Source organism: Pteropus medius, unplaced genomic scaffold (assembly GCF_902729225.1).
Source record: "Pteropus medius unplaced genomic scaffold, Ma_sr-lr_union100, whole genome shotgun sequence".
Taxonomy (NCBI): Eukaryota; Metazoa; Chordata; class Mammalia; order Chiroptera; family Pteropodidae; genus Pteropus; species Pteropus medius.
The window spans coordinates 2,699,305-2,723,214 of record NW_024349222.1 but is presented as its reverse complement, the minus strand read 5'-3'; the positions used below and the strand labels follow the sequence as shown (position 1 = coordinate 2,723,214).

Here is a 23,910-nt window from a genome sequence, read left to right as displayed (position 1 = left end):
TAATTTTTGAAAAAACACAGTCTAGATCTAGATCTAGATCTATATATATATCTCAGCATACACTGGGAAGTAAGGACAAGCATGAGAAGGAATCCTTTGTTTTGTAAAGTAAAAGAGCAGTAATGGTGAAAGGGGCGGTGGAAACTTAGAACTGGCAGATCATAAGTGGAATCTCATTTGGACCCTTTTTAGGAAACAGTACACATGGAAGCTAAAGATTTGGACATTGGTCCCTTGAAGAAAATCTGAATTTGTATTATCATCTCTACCACTAAATTATAGTATAACCTGTGAATAGTATTCAATTACAGAACTAGTAAAAAACTAGTTTGTATTCCATATTAAACTAGTAAACAACTCTGTAGCAAAAATTGCTGATTACATAAGTTATGACATCATAATTACTTGATGAACCTCCATCCCTCCTCTGACATTAACCAGCTATGATATTTGGAAAAATCATTTAATCTGCCTGAGTCTGTCTCCTCATCTTCCTAAGATAAATCTCCAGAAAATAGCCTGTTCTTTCCTCTCCAGGAAAACAGTAATTTTCTTTTTTTTTTTTTCTGTCCCTAACACCTAAGTTTTATACTATTATACTTGAAAGGTGTTTAAAAAAAAAAAACACACAAAAACAAAAAAACTTATTTTATCTATATTCTCTATTAGAGAACGAGCAACTGGAAGGCTTATTGATAATCATCCTTCCCTGCTGCCTAAAACAATTCCTGGCACAAAAGAAATGTTAAGTAAATGTTTCTTGAGTCAGTGACTAAAACATAGTCATTATACTTACCTCAGTGCTTTGGGAAATTTAAATGAGAGACTGTATGTAGACCATTGAGTTTAAAGTGCCAAGAAATATGCTCAGAAATAGAAGCAACAAGAGGGTGACAGAATAATAAAATACTGCTCTTGTAGTAGCCAACCAACCATAAGATAAGATATGGCACATACTAAGCATGCCTTCTGCTAGTCAGAAGTTGCACACACTGGAATATTAAGGGGTAAGATCAAGAGCCAAGGGATCTCAGGCTGGGTCCCAGAGTGCCAACACAATAGTCAAACCAGTAGTTTGGTAGGGAGCATGCTCTGTAGCAGAAATGCAGATAAATAACTCAAGACTAGATTCTGGAACTAAGAGAACATTGCCTTCCTAAGACACTAAGGCATTCTTTGGCTAATATAGAATTAACAGATTTAAAAACTCTAAAATAAAGATTCAAGGAGATAGACTGTATGTGAAAAATAAAACCTCGTTTTGTCCTGTATGTTAATGAGGACAGATCAGGTGAGAGTTTTGCGGAAGGCAAGGTACAATGAAGAAAGCCTTACAGGTTATATGGATTGTGACATTATTTAGGTATCAGAAGTTAAGAAGTCTACTTAATGTAGACTGAAGAAAAGTTTTATTTGGATAGCCTGATGTGTTATTTTAAAGTTGACTTCGAATGTTTTTAAGCAAAGCTAGGACTGTAAAGTTTATCTTAGGATTCATTATTCCTGTTGTCTAAGATTTGTCTTCTTCACACTGTGAATAAATGACAAATAAGTACCATAGGAAGGAGAGTTGAAATAAGTATTACAAATTTATGTAATACTGTAGAGGAGAATGACCTGATAGGAAAACAGAGCCAGAGAAAGATGGTGGGAGAACAGTATGAAAAGTAAGAAGGGCAAGGTGAGATGATTCAAAGTCCAGTACACAATATCTAGGTAACAACCGTAGGGGTCTTTTTAAGGGCTTTGTGCTTTTTTTCAGGCTAAGATTGTCTTCCCAAAGTATACTGGGCATTCATGGATAACATATTTATGAAAGTATGCATTAATTCATTATAGTATACATTCTACCATATATAATGGCTCAATGGCAATAGCTAAACAAGTAAAGCTTATTTATCTTTCACATGACATCCAGCAGAGAAGCAGTTTCATATTGTTTTGCTCTATGAATTAAGCCAGAAAGCCAGGCTCCTTAGATATTGTTTTATTACTTTCAGACAGTTTTCCTTGTCTATATGATATAAGATGGTTCACCAGGACATTTCATCCCACATTCATTTTCCAAATTACTACAGGAAGAAGGAAGAGAAGTATATGCATGTACCCTTTAAGGACGTGACCTAGAAATGGCACACAATACTGTAGCTCATATTCTATTGTCTAGAATTTAGACACATAGCCAAATCTAGATAGAAAGGACAAGAAATATAAATATTCTTTTTTTTAAGAAGGTCATATGCCCAGCTATTGAGCTGTGGAAAGCTCTGATAGTTGATTTAACTGAAAAAAGATTTTCAACCATTCAGCAGAACTGATAAAAATCAGCAAGCACACGTTGGTGAAAAACAACAAGAATTCGCAGAAGGTAATTTGAGACATTTTTCAGAAAATTTCTCCGTAGCTTTACAAAACAGATGAAATAGTCCTACTCCACTGATGCCTTTCGAAGTCTAACTCGGCAGGTGATGGTGAATTAAGTGTTCAGGAGCTTAAACAAAACAAATACAGGCTGATTGTTCCCATATGTGCTTGTGCTGCTGGCTGCCATAAAACAAAACCTTTCACGACTGAAAAATTGAATTTTCCTTGGATTAGGAAGCAGCTGTACCAGTTACATGCTTATTCAGTGCCAAGATTGAGTTCTGGTCCTATCATTATCCAAATTCAAAACTTGTTGAGCCATTAACTTCTATAAATCTATTTTTATTAATCTGTAGAATGGGGATATTAACTGCTGAAACTAGAATGAAAATCTGATAAACTAAACATATGAAAGAAACTGGTTATTAGCTTTTTAATATGCCTCAGCCAAATTAGAATTCTATTGTTATTCTATTGCCAAATAAATGTAGAGGATCATTATTGAAGCTTATTTGTTTTTTAGTTATTTGTCTTAATAGTTACTGAACGAAGTTGTTCAATTTGACCCATAATAAAACTCCAGAATTAGATTATGTAAAACTTAAAGTTTCAAGGAAAAAAATATTAAGCTCCAGTTAGCGGTGTATAACAGAATTGTTCTAAATAATCATGTATAAAATGTGGATTCTTAGGACCCGAGTGTCGCAAGCAAAGAAGGTGGCTACAGAAGCACCACCCTTGGACTCGTTTATGTCTTTCCACAATTCCAGGTTTATTTAGTGGTACCTTCTCAGATAAACCAATCAGTTATCCATGTAGGTTAACACACAACACAGAGAGGTAAGTTACAGAGGCTTATGGGACAGAGCGGAAGAGTAAAAGTTCTCTGTGTTCCTGAAGTGAGCTCTGGATTGGCAGCACAGATGAGCTCACATCGGTCCTAAACCAGTGGCTACAGTGGGCAGAAGGTCAGAGTCTTTGGCTTTTAGCACACCTGTCCATGATGCTCTCAGGTCAGGCTTGAGCATCGTCTGTCTGAGGTGTTCAGCTTATATGGTCTTTACAGGGTGGAATCTTTTTGCTTATTGGATCTTGCAGTCTTGGATTACAGACTGCAGTTGTGGCTGATGTTTCTGTGGTTTTGAATGTTCTGGTCACACCTTAAGGGTGTTTCTGTCATGTGACTTGGTTGTTTGCCAGTTGACATTACTGTCATAGCTCCCGATGAACTTCACTTAGTAAAGTTCAAAAAAGTCCTCCATTCTTTATGCCTTGTACACTGATCCAGCCTGTCCTACAAAAGCAACGTCCTAAGAGCAGCATCCTATAACCTACATATTTTATAAATCCTCCATGTTTGTAAACACTTTAAAACTTGAGAACTATTTAGCCTAAAGATGCAAATATGAAAAAGCTTGTAATGAAAGCACATTACCATATGAGTGATGTGAACGAACTGAAGTTAAAAGTCTATTTTCCTTGGCCTGATAATTAGAAAACAAAACACTTATTTTCCAAGTTGAGGTTTCCTGTAACTCCCTCTTCATAAGTCATCTCAATCTTTTGAATCAATTTTGTCCTTGTTCTGGATGATTGCAAGGAGTTCTTGATGAATATTTAGAAGAGTCACATATTATCAAACCTACTAGCAGATCTAGATATATAGTCACATATTATCAAACCTACTAGCAGATCTACGATATAAGATCATCAGCAGTGTTCTAAGAAGTAGGTGATTTACATGTATCTTTTGTAATCCTTAAATGTCTGCAATGTAACTGTTATGATCCTCCTATTATGATGAGATTTCTGAGATTAAAGAAGGTTAAGTAATTCACCATTTTAGAGTTGGTAAGGCATGAAGCAAATACAGGGTTATTAGAGAGAAAAAGCAAAGAGAAATGAGGCCCTAAGTGATGAAAATGCTATCCTTAAGAAAAAAAAAAACCAGTAACTTTTTAACTCAATACAAAACTGGATATAAAGTGGAAATTTGGGATTGCTCATTTAGTAGTTTCTGTCTAAATGCAAAACCCTTGAACCGAGAAATAATACAATATAAAAAGTACATGGACAATTTTGCAGTTGTTTTCAGAATGTAAAGTAATTGAAAATAGTTTAAGTAAAGAATGGCTTAGATTCCCTTGCCATGGTGCTCTGGGAGGAGTCTTTGTCTATTTATGTTGGAGATTCTAGCCTATATCTTCATTGCATTCATTAATCTTATAGACTTTTACTTTACCATAAAAAAATGAAACACATATTGGAACTGGAGGATGATTGAAGGCTTCTTCTCAGAATTTTGCAGTGGAAATTGGCTTTTTTTTTAATTTACATTTCTCAACATAGAAAGTTAAAATGTAATTTTCAACTACAGGCATGGTTTCTGCTCTCACAGTAATACTGTTGATTATCACCAACACAGAAGCAACAGTCTATAAGCACAAATGCTTTATAGACACCCAAAATGTCACTGTTGAATAACCCAAGCAAATCTGATTCACAGGGACAGATTGAGTATCTGGTTTGCAATCGCTAGGAAAATTTTGTTAGAAAATTTTCAAGTACGATAGCCAGATCAACTAAATCTAATGGTATTGCTGAATCCCTGGAAGAAAAGATCCTATGCTCTGCCATTTATAAACTAATGTTCCTAAAATGTATTTAAATTTCTAAAGGTTTCGATCAGAGATTTGTAATTCCCCCAAGTAAATGTCTTTTACATAAATAAAATGTTTGAACCTAACTTTACATAATGTTGAATAGAGAGAATCTTTCACATAAACATTTCTTTAATTATAAATCTTCATGGATAGACTTACAATAAAATAATGGTATATATTTTAATAGCTTTTATTGAATATCTACTTCTAGTTATTGAATATCTAATGTGTGCCAAAAAAAATAATTATAGGTGATTTCCATATATTATCTCTTATTTCAGTGGAACCTAGCAGAGTATAAATAACAGAAAAGAGAAATGAGACTCAAGTTATTTTAGTCGTATACTAGTAGCCATAAAGGAAGAATTGGTACTAGTTCCATTAAACTATGCCATTAGCCATGACAGGGTATTTGTATAGAGAAAATCTACTACAGATTTTCATTTTATAGCAAAGGTGAATGAGAAAATTATAGCACACATATCCTATGTCGGCTTTTCTATAACTTTCAATTTCTTTGAAACACCATCATCTATGTAACTAGTCAATGACTTTCAGAAATCTTTCTCTTTTCAAGACAGTGAAAATATAAAGAAAATCTCTTCACTTTTGTTTTCTGTCTGAGTGAAGGCAACTACAACTCTTTTCTAAATGACAGTTTAAAACTTGTCCTCAGACTATGTTAATTCTTTGGCTCCTCACCTATCACAGTTATTAGAAGCAGCATGGAAGCAGAAATAGTAGAGCCCAGTCAAATCACTCTTGTGCCACTTACTAGCTGCATGACCTTGGACAAGGTTTAAACTGCTCTGAACTTCGTTTTCCATATCTGTACCGTGTGGATGATAATACCTACCTCTTTGGGCTGTTGTGCTGACCTATTGACTAATATAAATAATATAAAACACGTAGTAGAAAATTAACAATAACAAACGAGTTCTCTATTGTGCCCTACTCCTCTTAAGGAGCCATAAAATAATCATTGCAAAATAATAAAAAAAGAGTTATTTTCAAATTTCAAACTTATGTATTAGGTTACAAACCTTCATAATTTTTATTTACACACACACACGTACACTTCTCATCACATTCTCCAAGGCTGATATATTAAGAATCATTTAATCTTACCGCAACATTAAATAATTTCAACGTGGATGATCAAACTTCATTTGAGATACATCACATATAAAGGTCCTATATCTTGAGACCATCTCCAATGGATCCCCTAAATGAAATAAAGCAAAAACTGTTGGGAACATGAAAAAAAAAAAACTTAATTTCTTCCAATGGTGTTTATCTCAAAATCCTCACGTCATTTTCCACCTGGCTGCTTTTGGTCTAATTTTGAAAAAAAAAAAATTTGCACATATATTTCCAAATATTCATAACCCCATCTGATGTACCTATCCCTGATGACACTATTGCTTGTGTTTTTAAATAATAAGTATCATTATATTTGTTTTTATAAATCAATGGATATTCTTAAATAGATATGAGAAAGCAATAATTAGTGTATAAAACTTCCACATCAAACTGAGTATTTTTAAGTCAATCTGTTTCAAAATAAATGATCTAAATATTAGCAATAGCATTTAGATGATGAGAGAAGGCATGAGAGTAATCAAGTTATAGCAAATGTGTCAGAGAAAAAAAATAATTTGAATGTTATAGTTTTTCTCTTTCTAAGATACTTGTGGCTGTCCTTCTAAAAGATTAATGCATAAAATAAAATCATCATATGATATTGACATATATTTATTCATTATATGTTTATATACATATATTTATACATATAGCATATACATGTATATACATGTATATACAAAAATATACATATATTTATTGTATATATAAACATATAATGTTTGTGTATATATATATATATACATATACGTTCTAGTCTTGACAATTTTATAAACTAAAACCTCATTCATAAATTTACCAGGTATTATGCTCTCTTGTAAAAATGTAGCAATTTTTAGATACCTTTCTCTCCCCCTCTCTTTCTCACTTTCTCTCACATACACACACACCTTACAAGTCAAATTTATTGCAAGAAATTACACTGCATTCATATAAAATACAATGAAATTACATTTATCCACCAGCCCAGATATCTCCCTTTAAAAGCTATGCCGGTTTCATTACATTAGAATTCTCTATAAAAAAAAAAATAATTATAAAATCTTGATTATGCAAATCATACTAATGAAAATACCAAAAACCTGATTGTATGAAATGTTTCAAGTTTAAGGAGGCATGTCATAATGATCAATTTTAAATTAGTCACTTTAGAACAAATACTGTTGCTTCACTCTCTTGGTGGCTTCCTGGATTTCTATTTCTACAAAAATAGCCATTCAAAACTAGATATGAAAATGAATCCACTGGGTAAATCCAATCATAATGACCTCTTGAGTCCTCTTGATAAGTTTCACTTCAGGTACATTCTTTGAACAAAGAAGGCCTCTCTACTTTCCCTCTCAATAATAGCCAGGCAAGAATTTTATCAGTTTTTAAGCTATTGTTTCATAGCCCAAAACCCAGCTTCTATATTTTGCACTGAGATTTTGGGACTGAGTCTCTGCACACCACATTTCTCTTTGCCAGCTGGCTTTCTGTTAGCTTCTGCAATGGAGGACACTGAAAAGAGAGGCTGGTTTGGGGAAGCGGCAGGATTAAGGGTGCAAGATGCTTATTCTTTCATTCTCATTTGCTGCCTGTGTTGCATTTGTAATCATCTTTTACCTTGTCAGCAGAAATTTACCTACAGATTTTTCAAGCCCCAGAACCAGCTCATTCCACTCGCTCAGAGGTGCCAGCATTAGGCTGCTCACATTCCCTCCTGAGTGTTTTCCAGTTTGAGCTCCCTAAGGCCTCTCCACTGAGCTCCTGAGATACCATAATTGGCTGCATAGCACCACTTTCAAAAAGTGTGAACTTCAGATCTACAGGGTTCCTTTTCCAAGTTCCTAGTAACATCGATTTTTCCTTTTGTTCCCTGAAGCACTAAGGGTGGAGCTGCTTCCTTCGCCTTTATCTCTCTATAACCTCAGAAGCCCCTTTTTCCATTCCAGTTCTCTAACACCTATTTAATCTATTCTTTATATTACATTTTCTTCGTTAAAACAGCTGGTGCACTTTCTGCTTTCCTCACTGGACTCCATTATAGAATGTATATTTTATTTTTATGATAGAGGTGGGAATGATGGAGAAAGAGGAAAAGGAAAATAAAGAATCTAACATTCTTTGAGATACTTCCCATTTATTTTATTTTCTAATCTCTAAAAATCCTATGAAACAAGTATGGTTATAATTATTTATATTAATAAAAAGAATAATGACATTTATTAAGTTCCTACAATGAATTACTTTCTTTACATATATTATCCATTTAAAATTCATAAACTTCCTGAAAAGCGATTATACAAGATCCATTTTATGGATGGAGAAATGAAGTTCAGGTCAAACTTAACACATCTAGTGAGCCATAGAACTCTAATGTGAATATAGTCTGAGTCCCAATCCAGTTGAGCAAATATGCACATATTTAAATCACTGAGAGGTTTAATTATACAATATCAAAAAATTATATTTGTTACTATAACCACCAATCTTGTCAGAAAATCCTTTAAGTATTGAGAAGTTGTCTATTTTGTGGTGGCATACAAAAGATTTTCAAAATGCAATTTTTCCTGGAAAGCTTAAATTTGATAACTGGCAACCCATAAATATAAAATAGTTGCTTTCCTTGAAGTGACAAGATCATTTTGTTTATATTCGAGAAATATATGTCAAATATTTAACTCTCAAAAACTCTAGTTTGACTGTCAGTAACACTTTCACATTAAAATAGTGTTAAATGAAAAAGTGGTTAGTTCGGCATTCAACTCAACAAATCATACAAGTGCTTTTGCTTGAAACAACGTCATACTTCAATTTGCAGCCAAAGTTCTTTAGTATACTTCACACTCCATCGCTCAGAATATTAAAAAGATATTTATGCAGGGGATGTTATGAAAATAATAATCTATTTCACCAAGGACAACTGTTGGGTAAACTGTATTTTTTTTAATTTCAAATAGAGTGATTGAGGAAAAGAATGGTACTGGTAACGGTCTGGTGTTACCACCTTGAATTGTAGTACTAAGACTCCAACAATTTTACCTACAATTTCCTTTTGTATCATTAGTGCAACTATCAATACAGTGGAAAATCAAATAATACCTTGGTTTGAATTAAATTAAAAAATAGTTTTCACTCAGCAGACCTTCTAAAAGTATCTTCGGAACTTCATGGTTCGTGGTCCTAAATTTTGAGAGCTACTTATCAAATAGTGAGTTAAAAATAATAACTGAAGAGTTAGAGTACTTACACAAATTTGATTATAGCAGCCCTCTTTTGGGTCAGGAGATATCCTTCTTTCTGTGATATCACTACGGTGAGTTATAATGGGTTTAACCTAAAACTATGATAATAATTGAAGTTGGAACAAAGGAAATGGTCTTGTTCTTGCCTGGAATTCTGACAATAATTGATAAATGCTTATTAGCTTGTTAGTAATTATTTACCCCATACCTGGGACTCTGATGACTCCTGCCTAACCAGTGTTAAGAATTCTGAGTTAGTTGAAGGAAAAGGCCAAAAGAAGAAAAAGACAGAGACTGAGAAAGAGGTAGAAAATGCAAAGACTGACAGAGGAGAAGAAACAGATAAGGAGATAGATAAATGAATGTTTTCATAGGAGGAGATAAGTGTGGAGGGAGTGAGACAAAAAGATTGAGAAACAGATTCAGAGAGGTACGATGGGGGACTTAGGGAAGAAGAAGAAAGGGAGGGAGGGAGAAAAGGGAGAGGCAGGGAACAGTAAAAGTATACTATTGCATTAGATTGCCAAAGAAAGAAAAGAAAAAGATGTTCTCTTTGACATAGTTTTCAAATAGTCACAGTAACTAACAAGATTTTTCCTCTTTTCTCATAGGAGGTTGGTTTAATGTGGATGTATGTGTACTTGTGTGTATAGGAGGAAGGGTTTTGCTCCTTCCTCCTGCCACGACCTGGAAGCCATAATGACTTTTGACGGAAGTAGGGAGGTATGCTCTGCATTGGTAGAAGACAGAACTTAGCATCTGCAGTGTGGACAATATATTCATGGTGCCTGAGATGTTTTTACTTGGCCACTTATGCACTCAAGTTAGTAAGACCTGGAGAAACTCGGCTTATATAAACAGAAAGGGACTTTAATATGTATTTTTTCCTCTAGCCATAATTCTGCATGACTTCTTTTGTTTGTGATGGAGAAAGCATCCATTCTTCCTAATCTGAACTTCCACTAGTCCTTTCTACCATATTTTATGGATGTTCAGATTCTTAAACACACAGGAAGATCTATTTTGCACTTAAATACAAAATCAAAAACAACTAATTTCTAAATCTTTGTACAATTATAAAATATAAGGAAAGACACAAATCTCTATTCATTGTAAATGAACAACCAAAGCAACAGGTTAAAAAATGAAATGACAATGTCACTATATGTGTGTTATTATTAGTGTTCACATTGAATGAGATGAGCCTGTGGAAAGGGATGAAGATGATTAGGTCTCATATCAGTCAAAGAAAAGAACATGGGATTTCTGGGCTGCTGTTCTTCATTATGGAAACAAAAAAATGACTTGGCATCCACCTCTGGGGACAGCACAGATTGTATGAGGCTGCATGCAACACTGTGTAGAGAGAAGAGGAAATGCTCTGGGAACAGGAAAGGGCTACCACTGCCAGCTGTTATGATGATGTTACGTGTGTACATTTGCTGATTTTGGTGAGTTTTTCATACTTGCAAACTGCACCCTGATATTTATTAAAATGACAAGCTTTTGTCTTGACAGAGGCATTGCTTCTTTTTTTATAAAAATCAAGTGGTGGAATCGCAATGGTATTTCTCAATGTATTCTACATAAGGTTTGTGTACCAGAAGATGTTAAAGAAAGTCATGTAGTGCTACACAGTCAGTGACTTTTTTTTTTTTGAGATTCACAGTGTTCACAACCAGTAAAGGTTATGAGGATCCAACAATAAAATAAAATAGTAAAATTAACTTAAAAAATGAAATAAAATATAAAATGATTAACTAAATTGTTTCACTACAAAAGCTCCTCCCCTTTTGTTTGTTCTTTGTCATCTCTTGTGATGATAGCATTACTTTGGAACACGGTTTGGGAAATGGTCAACTTGGTGCTCTCTAAAACCCCTTAGGCTCCTGGATTCTGTAATATTAAGCAAAGGAACTGTTTAATATAGTAGGGATGAGTGGCAGCACTTGGACTTGAGCCCCTAAAATAGCTCCAGCTGCCTCTGTATCTCAGGTGTTTAGAGTCAGCATATTCAAGAGCCAGGTGGTTGAGAGCCATGGAGAATGGCCTATGACTCAGATTCTGGATGTAGGGAGCATAACATTAAAATATTGTGTGTGTGAAGCACTCCCTGGGAGGTACTATTTACTTACCATCACTTCATTTCTAGGTCAATGAGTACAAGGGGAAATTTTCTTTTGAAAAGATCAGGAAAGAAAAGGAGGATCGCAGAAATTAGCTGCCCGCCCCACATGCAGTGCAATGCCAAATGCAACATACAAACTTATGCAAGTAAAATTTGGCAGAATTAGGGAACTTTACCTTGGAGAAGAATCAGATGAAAATGCTGTGCTTGAAGTCAACATTAATGTTTAATTTTATGGAGTTGTTCCTTTTTTTAATGCCATATTCCCTAGATTCTCCTAAACTTTATGATTCTTATTTGACTATCATCTGTCTTTTATAGGCAAGGCTTCACCTTTCCAGGTGGTAGTAATAAAGTCCATACTTAGAGATCTCTCAATACCGCCAGTCTACAGAATAGAAACTCTGAATGTACACAGATACAGTTACTTCTGTTTTCAAGATGTAAAACATTCTTCAATTTTTTTTTTGTTATCTTGATTGTTTATATCATTTCATATAAAAAAAACATAATAATCATAAAACAGGTGGACTGGGAAAATAACATTTAACCAGATTTTAACATTTAGTAGAAAACACATTTATAGATCACTTTGCCCTAGAATTTCCAGTTACCACTCCAAAAATAATCTCACAAATTTGAATAGAAATGAAGATAATAATCATTTATTAAGCACTTTTTTATGTTCTAGGCAATGCACTAATTTCTTTCCTTATAGCACTTTAATGCCCATAATAAGCCTTTGAGGTTGGTACTGTTATCATATTCATTTCATCAATGGAAAAACTCAAGCTCCAAGTAGTTACATAAACTTTTGCAAGGTCATGCTACTTTTAAGTGGCGGATCTTATAACCAAATTAGGTTTGTCTGATTATACAAAGTCTAAAGTCTTACTGATGCTGCTCCATTGCTACTTATTTTTGATACAATGAAATCATGGTAGAAAAAAAAATGACCATACATTAAGGTCCATGTCATGAAATCCATCTGAACTCTTTGCATCTAATTTGGATTGGGTTGGATACAACAAATGTGTCTAAGCATTGTGATGAGATTGACCTCTGTGGGTATAATGTAGAGCTAAAGAAAATCTAAGATATGTTTCATGGTAACCCTGCAATAAAGAATTGAACTGTAATTATGAACAAAACATCTATCCAAAATAATCAAGCAAGAAGATGAGAAATAAGAAATCACAGCAGGGGGAGCCTAGAAAGATTGGAGGTATTGGAGAGAGAGGTGTAGACACTTTTTATAGAATGCCTACAGCCTCTCCTATATGAGGTTTTTAAAAATATCACAAGATCTACAGTCCTCCAGGAATTGGCATCTCTCTTACCACACAGTACACTGAAGCCCCTATGCTTTAATTATAGTCCTTATTCTTCAATCCTCAGGGAGGTTGAAATGCTGTGAGATGCACTGCAAACGATGAGAGAAGAGAGAAGGAGGTGAGAAAAAGGGAGAACACAGAGAAACTGAGAGGGAGCAGTTGGACAAGGCAACTAAATCCAAGTGAGGGAAACTCAAAGAGGATGTCAAGACCTCAGAAACTCAGCTCATAATAACCAATAATGGGAGGCTGAGATAAGAACTACCAGAGGGCAAAGGGAATAAGCAGGGATTGGTATATGCAACAAGCTTCAATGCAATCCTGAGGTGGAGTTCGACGATTTCCACCACCTGAGCCCATTGCTTTTGTAGCTGTCCATTATCCTACTTATGTGCTCATGTGCATCAGCCCCTTGTGGTGTCTCATCAAGTCATCATGGTTTGCTGAATAAGTTTATTGCATAGGTTTAGAAATCACTGAAATGGAAATGAAAAACAAACCCATGAGATTGTGGGGGCAGTTATAGTACTGAAAGAGGAAAACAGAGAAATAGTCCTAACATTAGAAAACGAGAAGAGAAGAAGAGAAGAAGAAGAAGAAAAAAAAAACCTTCTGAAAAATTATCATATTTTATTATTATTTGAGGCCAATAAGGTAGATGAAAGAAATAGACTGAGTTAAAAAAGAGATACAGATTAGGGGTGAAGTCTAGCTGCCATTAGAATAACTCAAACATTGTGCACAGATGGGAATCATTCATACCCTCATTCTCTCCCCTTTTCTATCCTTTTCTCTGTCTCTGTCTCTGCCTCTGTCTCTCTCTCTACACACACACACACACACACACACGTGCACACACACACACACACTGAATCCCAAGATTCAGCCTATTTTACTTATCTTGACATTTTATGTATATATACACATATATGCAATACACACATAAATATGTCAACAGTCTACTAGTTCACTTCTGTCAAATTTTGAATAGCAGCAGAGCTCTATGACTTTTTATTTACAAATGGCCGCTGCTTTATGACAATTTGCAAAATCTGAAAGAGTATAAATGTCATCTACATGGAGTGAAACATAAAAAACATTTTGGATGTTACAGCTCAGACTTTTAATATATACCAAACTCTAAAAGCTGCTTATGTGATGGCAATAACGATATGGGTGAATACAGTGTACATCTCAAAGCTAATAAAAGAAATGCACCTCCTAAATACTTTCAATGCTAAATTTTGCATTTAAAACAATTAAATTTTAAAGCTTTAATGCTGAAATTAGGATATTCATCATAAGTGAATTAGATCTTTCAAAATACTCAGACTCGAAGTAATAAAAATAGTCTTCTTAGAGCCAAAAAGTACATAGAAATTCTACTTCAGTGAATCTATCCTTCATATATGTAGCAGTTTGACTAAAATCATATTTATTTTTAATTATAAAAGATATAAAAAAATTAAAATAATCTAAATGTCTATCAATAAAGGACTGGTTAAAATGTATCATGACACATTAACTCCTTAGAAAATTTTATTATCTACAGTGTGTGTGTATATGTATGATGAATAGAAAAATGTATAGAAGTATCCTAAAATATTAATTGTGGTCATTTGTGGGGGTAGAAAAAATTGCAATTGACATTTAAAAATATTTTGATATTATCTTTTTTACCTGTGGGCATATGTTACATTTAGTATTGGGAAAAATGTTACTTCAAACAATATATAGGTAGATATAACTTATAAATAGGTTATAAGAAAACAACTTCGAAGTTCATTATTCCAAAAAATAATTATGTAAAATAATGGTGGCTGAACTATCAAAACATCTCATATTTCTAGAATATGTTGATATAATAACAATAAACCTTTATGTAATGTTCACTACATGTCAAATCACTAATCCCCAGGTATACAGAGATGGAAGAAGCAGAGTATCTGTCTTTAGGAAAGCCATGAAATTAGAAAATGATCGAGCAAGATTATGCTTATTTAGATTTTTTGGCTAGGAAGCATTTTGATGTTGCTAATAGTACAAACTCAACTGTATACTGGTAGGTTAGGTATAACTGAAGCAAGCGTAATTCTCTGGATGGCAATACAATCTAATGACCATGTTATCCCCAGCAGGAGTCCAGTATGTGGTAAGAATGAACCCAAGCTCTAATGTAGGTTTATCTTTCCCTTCCTTATTTTCTCGTCCCGGCAGACAGCCCCCGGTTTCATAGCAGCCAAGTAAGGACTCAGGCAAACCCATGCCCCGGCACAGTCTGGTGATTTCTATATTTAGGATTTATCTGGTTCAGGCTTTTACAGCCAGGATATATCTATAAAGTTATCCATAGAAGATAGCCCACAATTGTATTTTGCATGTTTGTTAAAAAGGAATAAATGAATCAAATGAATCAGCCGTATCCTTTTCCGGAGGCTCAGTAAAAGATAGGATATGTACTTAAACCACAATTTATAACCTTAGAAGCTCCTCTAATCTCAGTGGAGCTATTTATCATTTCAGTGTAAATGTAACCCAGAAAGAGAAAATGAGCCTTCTGTAATGAAAAGTCTGAAAGTTAGAGCTATAAACAACTGCATGGAGAACTCTATGCTGAATTTACACAGACTCTAAACATCGTTCAAGGTGAAGAAATCAATGACAGCACAAAACTCAGCCACTGAATCTCAGAAATGCCCCGTTCTCTGTGCTTTGCTTTTCTAGTGAGTGTCTCCTTCCTGATCAAGTTCTCTGCCCAGTGAGCACTAACAGGCTAACAGCTAAAGAAGTCTGTGTTGTTCTCTACACCAGTAAGATCAAAGGGTGCTCCTTGGAAAACTCAACACGACTTCTGACTTCCTCCAAGGGCTGCTATCCCTCTACTAAAACTTTGATGCCACTTTGGAATCTCTTTCCCAAGCTCTTCAAAATACTTAACAAGCTTTAAGGAAAAAAAATACATTGTATCAAAAGAAAAACAAAACAAAACACAGAGTCCCTCTGGTTCCAGGGATTTTTTTAAAGAGTGCAACAGCTATCAAACAAACACAATACTGAAAGTGGAGAGAGAGGTATTTGTATAACATTTTTTAAATGTCATTTTACTAAAATATATGAGCCAATATTTACCAATATTTTTGCACTTGACCTGTATTAAAACATTTGATTCTCATGATAACCTCAGGAAGTTGGTAGCATTGTTAGTTCACTAAGAAGGAAACCAAGGTGTTGAGATTTTGAGACTAAGTAATTTATCCAAAGTCATACAGGTAATAAATATCTGTCTTCATTATCCTATATTCTGTTCAAGAATTTCTTATTTCTGAACCAAACTTAGTTAAAACTTTTTGCCTTTACTTTTTAAATGTTCTTAAATAATAAAAAACAAGAAAAATAAATACAGCTAACTTTTTTGTTTTTAGCTCAAATACCCATTCAGGCCATTTCCTTCCAGTTTCCCTTTCATATATACTTAGCATATAGCTAAAATTATTATGTGCATTCAAATTTCAAACATTTTATTTGAAAAGTGTCAAGCATAAAAATGTTAAAGAATTTTTACAGTAAACACACATATACCAATAACTAGTTTTCTTTTTTTAATTTTTAAATTTCTTTACAAATTTATTTATTTATTTATTGGTTAACAAAATCCAGTAAGTCTCAGCTGAACATTTTAACAGTAAGACATATATATATTTACCTTGTGTGTTCACCTCCTAGAGTTAGATTTCTTTCTGTCACCACATATTTGACCCTTTTTACCTCAACAACTTCTTCCCATCCCTCTTCCCCTCCCTTCTGGTAACCACTAGTCTATTGTCCATGTCCATGAGGCTCTATTTGTTTGGCCTATTCGTTTGTTGTTTTCAGGTTTATATCACACATATAAGTGATATCATGTGATTTTCAACATTTTCTGTCTGGCTTATTTTGCTTAGCATGATTATCTTGAGGTCGATCCAGGTTGTCGCAAATGGCTGTATTTCATCTCTTCTTACGGCTGAGTAATATTCCATTGTATATATGTACCACAAATTCTTTAGCCAATGATCTATCTTAGGATACTTTGGTTGCTTTCATGTCCTGGCCACTGTGAATAATGCTGCTATAAACATTGGTGTTCAAATATCTTTTCGAATATGAGTTTTCAAGTCTTTGGGGTAAGTACTCAGTAGAGGGATTGCATGATCATATGGTAGATCAATTCTTAGTTTTTTGAGGAACCTCTATACTGTTTTCCATAGTGGCTGTACCAATTTGCAGTCCCACCAGCAATGTATGAGGGATCCTTTTTCTCTGCATGCTCTCTAACATTTGTTATTACTTGTCCTGTTGCTTATAGCTATTCTAACATGTTGAGAATCTTTTCATGTCTGTTGGCCATTTGTATGTCTTTTTGGGAGAAGTGTCTGTTCAGGTCCTCTGCCCATATTTTGATTGGATCACGTTGTTGTTATTGAATTGTATGAATTCTTTATATATTTTGGATAGTAGGCCCTTATCGGAAGTGTTGTTTGCAAATATATTTTCCCATTTGGATGGTTGTCTCTTCACCTTGTTGAGTTTATTTTTTGCTGAGCAGAAATTTTAGTCCTATTATTTATTTTAGCTTTTACTTTCCTTGCTTTTGAGGTCAAATTCATAAAATCCTCTTTATGTTTTCACCATTAACATTTTAAGGATATTTTGTTTATCACATATCTATCCATCCATTACACAGTTTGTATCCTTTTAAATGTCATTGCAAGAATTTTTGTTGTTGTGTCAATCCATTTTAATTGTCTGACAGGCCTCCTAAACATTTCTGAACATTACCCATTCTCCTTGTCTTACTTTATATCTTATCTTACTTTAATTCTAAACGTACTCTATTTACTTTCCTTAAAGAGATTTGTCCATCCATTCATCATGCCATACTCAGGCCTAATCCTGAAATTGTACTCACTTGGACTCCTGGCACTGTTCTAGGATCTAAAGATGACTCGCAAATGCCTGTGGATTGATAATGACATTGATCTGGATAGCAGAAATAGAGCAAGGCTGTAATGGATTATTATTGTTATGGTGTTATTATAACCTTTTCAATAATGAATCGAGATTATACTAAACACTTTCTAAATATTAACAAATCCTAATCATCCCATTTACTATAAATATAAAAAGTTTACATTTATTATAATATCCGTAAGTAATGTTTCAGATAATTAAAACTCTAAGTCTATATGAGCAAAAGTCAATACTCTCACTTCTTACCTGCTTCTATACCTCTAGTTTGGGGACTATCAAGAAATCTGAAATTAGAGAGGAAAGTAATTATACTACTAATCCAATGTTTTAATCCACATAGAAAGCCTTTCTAGAGCATATGTATGATTAAATACGATGTGAAACACATCTGAAGGTTTCCCAGGAACATTCACATTATTATTTTCAGTCGGTCAACAAATTTATTCAGCATCTACTCAGTACAGACACTCTGCCAGGTGCTAGAGATAAAAAAATAAATTCTTACAAGTAGTTTATACAGAGAAATTAGTGAGATACAATATCCAGTTCAGATATTATATGGAATACATTGTGTTGGTACTGGAAAACAGAAAGGGGCACTTAACCTAGCCATCAGCATCTGTAAATGGCCGAAGAAATATGCCAAGATAAGTTTCCTACAGTGGTATGAGCCCAACCTTAAAGTCTAAACAGGAGCTGATAAAGGAAAAAGGTATATAGAGACCTTCACAGAGTGGGAATTTTAGAAAAAATATTGAGGCGAAACCATAAGGATATACATGTAAACCTGAAAGAAGTTTTGTTTTTCTCATCTAGTTTGAAATAAGAAAGAGGTAAAAGATAAATAGGCAGGGCAAGAACCTGTCATGCTCTATTATGGAGATTGGGTTTTATTCTATGGGAATGAGAAACCCCGGAGGGGTTTTAAGCAAGGAGTGATGTTATCACATTCTTGTTTGAAATAGATCATTGCACAAACAGGGAAACTGGCTAGGATAATTTTGCAACATTGGGGGCCTGAACCAAGGTAGTGTCAATAGAGATGCATGTGAGAAAATAGAGTAGAGAAATAGGTCATATTTGGTTTTGGTGTAACCCCTAGGTTTAATGGTTTAGAGAAAAAGAAGTTTGAGGTAAATTGAGTAGTTTGCTAACAACTACACACATGTAATAGTCTTGGATAGGGGCAGGAAGAGACTGAAAGAAGAAACGATTTCCAGTGCAGTTTTGGGACTTCTTTTTCTCATTAACACTGGTGTTTCTCATTTATGGTTAATTTGTAGTCCGAATGTTTGTGTCCCCCCCAAATTCATATGTTGAAATCCTACCATCGAAGGTGATGATATTAGAGGGTGGGTCTTTGGGAGATGATTAGCTCAGGAAAGTAGAGCTCTCATGAATGAGATTAGTATTCTTTAAAAAAAAAAGACCCTCCAGAGCTCTTAGCTCCTTCCACCATGTGAAGTTACAGTGAGAAGATGGCTGGCCATCAGTGAGGAAGAGAGCTTTCCTACACACATAATCTGCCCGCATCATGAACTTAGACCTGTCAGCTTCCAGAACTGTGAGAAATAAATTTCTGTTATTTATAAGTTACCAAGTTTATGGCACTTTATAATAGAAGCAAGGATGGACTCAGCCAATCAAAAATACAAAATTTAAAAATAAAGTGTAAAACAGCTAAATCATCTTTCTTTTGGAGTTGAATTGTCATTTTATATACCAAAAATGGTGAAAGAGTAAAAAGGGTATGAGTTTCAACCTAATATTAAGAAAGTGGATTTCAGATTTTATTAATTAAATCAATATTTAATATAAAATATTAAAGTCAACAATATTTTTGACTCAGTAAGTAAAAAATAATTATTAACATAAAATTATGACATGATCATTTTTATTAAAACCAGAACATTCAAATAAGAATATTGAAATCAATTATTGACAATATAGTCGCTTCTTCCTTTTCAAAGAAATAAACTAATATTAAGATTTTACTTCAAGAAAACATATAAAAAAATCAAATTTCAAAGTATACCCAGGCATAAGAAAACATTCATTCCAATCATCTACATATTTAAATCACTGGACAATAAAGATTAATGTTCAAAATCATGATTCTGTGTCACTGCAAGTTTTGTAATGAGATGATTTAATTATTACTACTATATTTTCCTTCCTAAGGAAGGAACATTTATAAATACACTTTAAGAAAAGCTCACTCGATGAGGGTCAAAACAATAGATTTTCTTGCTTAACCTATATTTAATTAAATTATTTAATGAGAACATCCCCAATTTTTTTTTTCAAATCACTTGTGCTCCCTTGTTCTATTTAGAATACCTTAAAATACTTCTCTAATATTTATGAAATATCCTTACCAGCTGGAAGTAATGATCACACTCTCCTGGTCAAACAAGAAGTAACTCCATAAAACAAACAAAACAAACAAACAAACTTTAAATAAATATATCTATTTGTCAAAGTAATTATTCAGGCTTGAATTTGTCTTAAGGGTTACATGGGGGAACTGAAGTATGAATTTCTTTGGGTAGGATGTTTATGTGAAGCAAAAGTTAAAAACTCATCAAGCCAATTTGAATGACTCTAGCTTTATCCCAGTTGTGTGTCTATAGGAGCTCAGATCCACAAACCTATTGATTCAGGTAATCTCTAGATAGATGGAAACCCTCTTTTCAGAATCTTCTACAAAGTCTTGCCAGATGAAGTTGATTGGTAAAGCCCTATAGGCTTCTTGACATAGAAGTTGAGATTGAAAGCGATTTTCTCTCAAGCTTCTGCTGAATATCCTTATCCTGTGAAATCAAGAGGTAAAATAAAATGACTAGAGCATGGAGAGTAAGGTTTAGAAAAAAATGTATATGGGAAGTTGAGATGCAGCATAAGAATCAAAGACCTTTTGCCTTTGAAAGACCATGAACAAAATGTTAGATGATCACATGATGATATTTAGTAGTGCTGTTTTTATCCTTGGATGTTGACTCCTTTCCAACTGCTCTTGTATATTTATCTAATATAATTGTAGTTTTTTTTTCAGGTAAAACAAATTTGGATGTAAAACTAGCATTTAAATGAACATGTGCTAATTAAATATTAAGCCTCACAATCACTGTGTGAAATTGTACATAGTATCATTCCTATTTAATAAATGAACTGATGCACGGAGCTATCAAGTGACTCGGTAACTTGAATAGCTTAGTATGTAACAGTGTTAGGGTTAAAAATTTAAGTATCCTGACTTGTAGCCTGAATGCCTGGGACTGGACTGTGTCTCCAGTGCAAACCATCTCACAATAAAAATCTTCTATCATGTGGGCCCCTTCAGGGCCCAGTTCTATTCTCATTTGCCTTGTGCAAATCTACTTTAAAAACTCGGTGCCCTAATTTCACACTCTAAGTTGAAAGTATAACCTAGTTCTTATACCTAACATGGTTCTCAAATAATTATTTTTTGACTAACTTAGGAAAATGGCATGAATTGGGACCTTAAAAAAATTAACTAAAAGAATATTGGAAGGAAAATAGGTGTTGGAGAATAGAAAATATTCAACCACTAGGCCAAGAATCTGTTCCTCTGGGACTGAAGAAAATGAGAAAACTGAAGCAGAGGGAAAGAATTTTTGTTTTATTTCTGAATATAAATGTGAGAACAATAAAACCAAGTGTGAACTTAGGCATTTTGCTGCTAAAAGTCATTTTCCCCTTCAGAAAAAGAAGCCAGTTCCATTGGCTAATTGCGTTATCACTATTTAATTCCAACTTCTTGCTGCCTACATCATCCAGTTATGCTTTATCACCTTCTATCCCCCTTGGCAAAAAGATCGAATACTAGTCTGAGTTGACTGTGGAGAACTAAGAGAAAAATCTTAGAACCCATGAACATAGTCTTGTCAGATGGTTAGGATTTATTTCTGATAGACGTGAAGACAACAGATGTTTTCATATCACTCAAAATGTAAGATGTGTGGCATGTAATCTGTTTCTTCTTTTTTACCTCTATAGCTAAAAAATAGTTGGTTGGTAGATAGAAATTAGAGAGGATTTATGCAATTTTTTGATCATTTTCCAATAAGTTTTAGTAAGAAAGCTTTATCAAAACCCTAAAATTATTTTAAGCATATACCACTTCGCTTTGTGCAAATAGTACACATGCATTAATGAAGTCACGTTTATCAAATTGAACATTAGATTCAACTCTCAAGTTTGTGATACTCTGACAATCCAAAATAGTGTTTTTAGTCATACTTTTATCTCAGACTAATAAATTCAGTAAGAATACTATAAAATTAGAAACAAATATGTAACATTTAACAGCTATGCTATGTATTACAGAGTGGCTGTCAATACGCAATTGAAAATGGTTCATTGAATAAAAAAATCCTTTAGACTTACAGAAATCCTTTAGAAAACAGAAATGCTAAGTTTTTGCTCTAGAATTTGACTATGAAAATACTCCCTTTCAATTACTGGAGTGGGTGGGCTGCCTCTCCTTTTCCTTTGTTACAAAGCCTACATTCCCTTTCATCCTGTTACAATAAACTAGGAGATGAAGAAGCACAATTGGTCCCAAGTGACTTTTCCAAAACTAAATTTCAGCAGAGCTTCTACAGGTGTTTCTTATTAAAGTGGAAATCTCATTGCAGTGAGATTAACATTTACTTACCTATCTTACCTACAAGACTAAAAGTTTCTCGAAGTGAAAATAATGTTGCAGTCACTTTTGTACCTGCAAAACCACAATAAGGCCTGGTATATAACAGGCAGGTAATATATGACTTCTGGATAAATTAGACTTCTCTTTTTAAGTATAAATTCAGGGGATGAATTAGATCTCTCACAAGTTTGTTGTTTTATTTTTTTGTTTTGTTTTTTTGAGGTATTAAACTTCACATCCTTATGATTCTATAACTGGTCTCATTTTCAAAATAGAGAATGTATACATCACTCTTATGTTTCTTGGTACTGGTATTAATTTTGAATTATAAAGCATAACTTTAGTAAAGCTGATGACACCTTGGGGGAAAAAAAATCTGGACATGGAAATCAGCTCTTTATTATCAAACTAGAACGTAACGTGATTAAGCCATATGCCTGTGGGTAACAACATTTTCCTGTAGACATGTACTCCCAAGAGAATATAAGAGATTCTTGCCATAAATCAGAGAGGAAGAGAACGCAGCACCACAAGGATATAAAGGACATAATATGTGCATTCTTTCATTCAATCAAGAGTCATATATGAATTTTATCCATCAGTGAACAAAGAGAAAAATTCCTGCCCTTGTGGAAATCACATTTTAGTGGGAGAATATAAATAAATAATAATAATAAACATAACATTGTAGGAAATTATACATAAAAGAAGATCAACACCGTGGTAAAAATAATAGGGCAGAATGAACTGTATTGAAAGTCTTGTGAGAAGAGTTAGAGTTTTATACAGAATGGTCAGTGTATGCCTCATTAAAAAGTTAACATTTGAGCAAAGTCTTCAAAGGAAAGAGAGATACCTAAGGAAAACATTCTAACCCAAAATAGCAGGAAGTGCAAAGACTTGAGGCAGGCGGTGTGTTCAGTGCTGGCAATTACATCTGAAATAGAGTCAACAAGAGAGATAAAAGTAGAAGATAAAGTCTGAAAGGTAATAATAGAATACGATAGGTCTTTGGCATTTCACCTGAGAGAAATGGGGAGCCATTAGATGGTTTTGAGTAGGTTTGAGATTTAACAAGAATATTCTGGCTTCAATGTTGAGAAAAGACTATAAACAGGCAAAGGTGGAAGCAAGGAGACCAATCAGAAGGCTGCTGTAATAACCCAGGTAAAGACTAGGGTAGTAGCGATAGGGATAGTGAGAGATGGTTGGCTTTTGGATATGTTTTCAAAAAAGAACTGAAAGGATTCAATGATGAAGTGATGTGGATATGAAGGAAAAAAGAAAAGTGAGGAATGATTCTGAGGATTTTTACATGGAGTAATCAAGAGAAGAGTTGTCATTAAATGAGATGAAGTAGATATTATGT

General features: G+C 34.0%; 1 protein-coding gene across 6 annotated transcripts in view; it reads right to left on the bottom strand.

The window, feature by feature from the left end:
* Window positions 1-23,910, bottom strand: part of LINGO2 (leucine rich repeat and Ig domain containing 2) — a 1,089,314-nt gene that overhangs the window by 858,938 nt on the left and 206,466 nt on the right. For 5 of the 6 annotated variants that reach the window (XM_039880667.1, XM_039880666.1, XM_039880668.1 and 2 more), the window contains exon 2: window positions 6,156-6,252. The exons of the other annotated variant lie outside the window; for it this stretch is intronic. The gene's annotated coding sequence lies outside the window, so the exon portion shown is untranslated. The remainder of the gene's footprint in view (window positions 1-6,155; window positions 6,253-23,910) is intronic. 6 annotated transcript variants of the gene reach the window in all.